A 6,004-nucleotide genomic window follows, 5' to 3' on the forward strand; every position below is an offset into this window, starting at 1 on the left:
CCGGCCGCCCTGCGGAGAAAGCTCATTTCAGCCGCCTGTATCCAGGATCTTGCCCTTTCGGTCATGATCTTTTGGTCATGACCATAAGTGAGAGTCGGAACGTAGATTGAGCAGTAAATCGAGAGCTTCGCCTTACAGCTCAGCTCCTTTTTTACCACGGCGGACCGGTACATCAACCGCATTATTGCAGAAGCTGCACCGATCCGCCTGTCCATCTCCCATTCCATCCTTACCTCACTCGTGAACAAGACCCCAAGATACTTGAACTCCTCCACTTGAGGCAGGAACTCTCCACCAACCTGAAGGGAACAAGCCCCCCTTTTCCAACTGAAAACCATGGCCTCGGACTTGGAGGTGCTGATTCTCATCCCAGCCGCTTCACACTCGGCTGCAAACCGCAGTCCGCTTCGCCTGCTGGTAGCCGTCAGCTACCTCAGGAGTCCCACGAGCCAACCAAGCTCGAAAGGACTTCTTCTTCAGCTTGACGGCATCCCTTACTTCCGGTGTCCACCACTGGGTTTGGGGATTGCCGCCATAACAGGCACCCACAATAACTGCAGGTTGTTGTTATTTGGGAGGTTTTTGGTTCTCATCCTGAATTAATAACATGAAAGAGGGAGGTCTGCAGGGAACTCTGTTCGCAGGTTCATGGTAGTTAATTACTGAGTGAATATCTCCATCATAAAACCTCAAGCAGTGTTTGGAGCTTGAATATGTTTCAAATGTGCCACCTTAGTGTGAGATGTTAAGCTTTATTCCTGTGTCCAGGGGTTAGCATATCGTGGCCTTCATACAGATGCAAACAATGCAAAATAAACCATATAAACAGTCAGTAAACAATACAGTCAGACAATGGAAGACTGATGCACTTTACAAGAAAGGCCAGAGCAGATTATACCTGCTGGGGAGATAAGATTGTTTGGAGTGCAGGGGACACTCTGGAGGACCTTCTTTGACACAGTGGTGGCATCAGCCATCTTCTCTGGAGTGGTCTGCTAGGGCAGCAGCATCTCAACTGTGGACAACAAACTAATCAAGAGGGCCAGCTCTGTCCTGGGAAGTCCCCTTGACCAAGTGCAGATGGTGGGTGACAGGAGGATGTTAGCCAAGATAACATCCCCGCTGGAGAATGACCCCCACCCCATGGATGAGACTCTGACAGCACTGGGCAGTTCCATCAGTGACAGACTGCTTCACCCCAAGTGTGTGATGGAGCATTTTCACATTCCTTCCTTCCTGCTGTTGTCAGACTGTACAACCAGCACTGCTCCCAGCAGACCTCACACACCCACAGACTGAATCATTGTGAATGCACAGCATACCAGAATGCAATATGTCTTTTTTATTTACTGTTATAGCTACAATTGTTTATGTTTATATTGATAATACCTTGTCTCTTACTTTTTTTGCTGCTGGAACAGTGTGAATTTCCCCACTGTGGTTTATCTTATCTTATGTTCTTTTTGTTATTAGTTTCATTTATACATAACGTATATCCATAGTATATCCCATTTGTCTGATCTACATTTGTATTCTTGAAGAAAAAACAAAACACTGACACATAAAACATGAGCATTAACACATTATCAGTTCTAACATGTTCATTTCTCACACAAGTGTAACATAGTTAAAAAAACATTTAGGTTAAACCTTGCTAAATGGGACACATACGCTATCTACTGTCACAATGCTGCACCTGCATCTAATAGTAATAGCGAGGGCTTATCTCCGGTGAGGTAACGTGTTTGTGAATGGCTGTGGACAAAATGAATGTTAATAAATTTGTAAAGTACTTAAAAGTTAAGCTAGTGTTTGCTGATTAAATCTTAGCTGACCTACAATTATTTTGCCATGGTTTTGTTAAGCTGTTTATTGGATAGCAATGAAATGAAAACTTTATCCTAAGCTAGCTAATCGTAACATGGTGCTTTACCCCAGACAGAGCACATGCTGATTTGTCCACAGTAGATGACCATTGTACCTTGTTGCCCTTTTGTCAGCAATGCAGATTCTCCAGAGGTCTAGAATAAAGTGGCTGTTACCACAATCCTGAGTAGCTCTGGGTGATTGTTTCAGACCTTCAGACAGCACATACAATGCAGAGGTTAAACAAGCAGCAACTCAAAGGTCAGATTTGATGTCATATAACTACATTAAGGTTACAGGCCTTAATGCTCAATTCCAATCTTTCTGTCAGATCTGATCTTTATCTTTTCATGATTCACATTCATATTTGTACAGATGAAATTGTCATACTTTTTCACCGCATTGTATTTGCAGTCTATTTGTGGAATATAATCCAACAATCAAGCACAATACTTAAAATAAAAAGTTGCAAAGAAGTATTAGTACACATACATAGAGGAGTGAGACATTGAAAAAAACCACATGAATTCCAACCTGACCATTCTGACGGCAGTCGCATGGTCAGAAATCAGATATCTAGGACCACGTATGGAAGTGGCCCAGAACTGATCTGAAAAAATGAGATTGGGATTGTTCACACTTTTGTGATAAGATCAGATCTGGAGGGGAAAAATTGGATTTGATTCACTGTGGCATATAGTCTGAACATAGCTTTAGTTTTGAAAAACAACAAAAATTCATCTCTCATCTCATCTCATTTTCTATACCGCTTAGTCCCGAACAGGGGGGCTGGAGCCAATCCCAGCTGGCATCAGGCGAAAGGTGGGGTACACCCTGGACAGCTCACAAAAATTCATAAGAAATATATAATAAAAAAAGCCACCTGTGGTGTTCATGAGGACACAAACAATTTATTTCAAGAGTTAAAACCAGACTGAACACATCCAGACTATCCAACAAATAGTTTTGTATGAGATTTTCTCTTGATGCTCGAGGCCATGTGAATGTGGAGGACAGTGATTCACAACAGGGTGGATGGTCATTTTTTACTTGGAGGTTTCCATTTCTGAGACATTCAAAACTGGTTAAAAAACCCTAAATTGAACTTTGGAGTGTCTGGTCTTCATATTCATCTGCCTTCTATTTGATAACGTTTCATCACCTAGCGGTTCCCTGCTGCATGCCATGGGGTCAGCATTTGCTCTGAGCTTCAGAATGGATCACATTTTCCCACAACAAAACACAACATGCAAATGGGCCACTGCGACATCTCGAGGCCACTTAAGTGAACTCATCATTTCATCTTGTACAAATTGTTCACTGCTTGTTTCCATTTTTGTCCTCCTGTAAGTCATTACAAATACAAAAAGCCTCATTCTGTCATTTTTCTTCAGCAAAGAAAGAGGAAACAGGAGATGACTAGCTAAGAAATTTATAATGTTTTCATTTATTCATTTATTCCTTCATTCATTTATTCACGCCCACTCATATAATTCTCAAATTTTTATGTTAATGGCCACATGTGGTGGTGCCCAGGTTTTGATGACATATCTCCAGTTGAGATCCTTGGATGGCTTGGCTTGCCTATTGTTAGGTATTTTTTAGTCAGATAGATATTGGTTAGATATTTGTTGTATTAGAAATGTTTAGTGGAGACAGGATGTCTAGTTTAAACACTTAGTCATTGTCATGAGATTTTAGCAGGGTGTACATGGGCAAGGATAACTAGATAGAAAAGTTTGATTGTCAGCAGGCAGGATGATTATTGTTATTATTATGATATACACATTGATTTTCTCCATGTTTTGACTACTGCTACGGTCAGCTGTAAAGCTGGCATATCAGGTGACGTCACGGTTTGACGTCGCTGTGTAGAATGGGGTTAGCCCAAACCAGATATAATGTACAGGCCTGTTGGGTTCAGGGTCTTTCATTCTTCATCTGCCTGCGCGCAGTATTGGAGGTGGAAGATACCTGGACGTGTAATGTTAATTTTACCTGTGATCCTTTGAATAAACCACCACGGTTTTTTGTATCCACTTGGACCGCCTCGTCTCTCTGAGTTCCTGGTTAAGAGAACTGGGAAATAGCTTTCACTATTCAGAAATAGCTGTTAAATCCACCAAAATAATGGAAGGGTGGTAGTAGTGGTGGTGTTGGTCGGGAGATGGGGGTGGGGGGTAGATTTGCAGCAGCTGGGTCTTTGCATTCAAATGGCATAGTCTGTCTGAGGTAAAGGAAACACCCCACCCAGCCCTCCACCACCACTACCACCTTAGAGAGAAAAGAAGAGAGGAGGGTTATCGGGTCCTTGCAGCCAGAGTCCTGACTTGTTCCTGAATACCAAGTGTGGCAGACGACCAAAAAAGTGAGTTGTCTTTGTTTTGTCAAGTGCGCTATGACAAAATACTGAAGAGCTCCCTATTCATGACTCCTCCCCCTCCCATGTCCCACACCTCCACACACACACACACACACACAAATGGAGGTGAACTAGCTTAGCAAAGGGACTTGCTCATTTGACCTGCTAATCATCTTTGCATAAATACAGAGACAAGGATTTTGGGGGTGCAGGTGTCCTCCCAGGTAAGTGTCCACAGTAACCAAAGCACCACTGCTGACATGGGATAGTTGTCCCAGTGACCACACAAACATGCTTCCATACAAAATGAAGACATGCACATATGTTTAAATGCCAAAATACAAAATGTGTTTCAGAATGTTTACACTCACACACACACACACACACACACACACACTCAGACAAAGCAGACACACAAGCCACATACTCAAGGGAAATGTATTTGAACATATACACACACACACACCGCAAACCTCTATCTTCACTCCACCAAGTACTCCTAAATATTCATGAAGCCAGACAACAGTGTCCTCTCTCTCCCCGTCTGCTTCACTCTGTTCCTCGCTCTCTCTCCAGTGGTCTTTGTCTTAGATTCTTGTCCATGTGGTTGTTATGTGTGTATGTGTGTGTGTGTAACATCAGACATCCTTTGAAGGGTTTATTATTAAGCAACTGACTATCATGCTCCTCTGATAGTCACCCTCCTGATGAGTTGATGCAGCCCTACATTACATGCAGTGTCTCACAAGCACATACATAATCTACAAGGCATATGCCCATACAAATTCACATGCACGGGGATTGACTAGTTACTCTAACTAAACACTTAGAGTATGAATGCACCCTGTGCTAACATATTGTCGTATACACAAAAAGAATTTGTTCATAAAATGTGTTGGCTGAAACATGCTGAAAAGTGCCTATAGTTGTTCTGAATGGCAACACTGGAAGGATGCTGTATAGTATTGTACTCATTCGGGAACAAAAAAAATTACAGCTTAACAGAGAATTACAAACTCAGGCTCCTATATAAATACATATATAAAACATCCACTAACAATGGTGTGTCATCCCAGCACCATTTTGTCAAAGATTTTTGGGGTGCTGGTGCTGGCTAAGGTGAACACAGTCCCCCATTTGGTCAATGCCTGTTGTTTTTAAATGTGCTACATGAGTAAACTTGATTTGTTTGAAGTGGATAATTCATAGACCTGAATGTGAACTGTTTTCATCCATTTTTTGTGTTTGGAAGCAAATAGTTCCTGTGAAAAGTGAGGTGTGGATGATCTACAGCCAAGTAACCAGGCACTTTTTTCTGGACAAACACTGCTGTTGTGTTTTGTCAAATGTCAAATTCAGTCAAAATTTTCAGTAATGGTTCAGGTAGCAGCAAGGCTAGGGTCAATACCCCACCCCCCCAAAAAAAAATTCTCATAGCAGTGAGCACTGGGCACTAAAATTCTCAAAATAAATTCTAATTATCATATCAAAGATGGATAACAGTGTTGATATATATCCATTGATCAGAATCAGAATCAGAATCAGCTTTATTGGCCAGGTGTGTTGGACATACAAGGAATTTGACTCTGGTACATTGGCTCTCAATGTGCAAACAGTAAAAGAGCATAAGGCTGTGTAATATAACCAAAAATAAGCAGTATTTACAAGCAGCAGAAAGTGCAAACAATGCAGAATAAGCAGTATAAACAGACAGTAACAATGCAGACAACGAAGGGCTGTTCTTTGAAATGAGATAATTAGGGATAAAAATAGAGT

This window comes from Monopterus albus, unplaced genomic scaffold (genome assembly GCF_001952655.1).
Source record: "Monopterus albus unplaced genomic scaffold, M_albus_1.0 scaffold379.1, whole genome shotgun sequence".
NCBI lineage: Eukaryota > Metazoa > Chordata > Actinopteri > Synbranchiformes > Synbranchidae > Monopterus > Monopterus albus.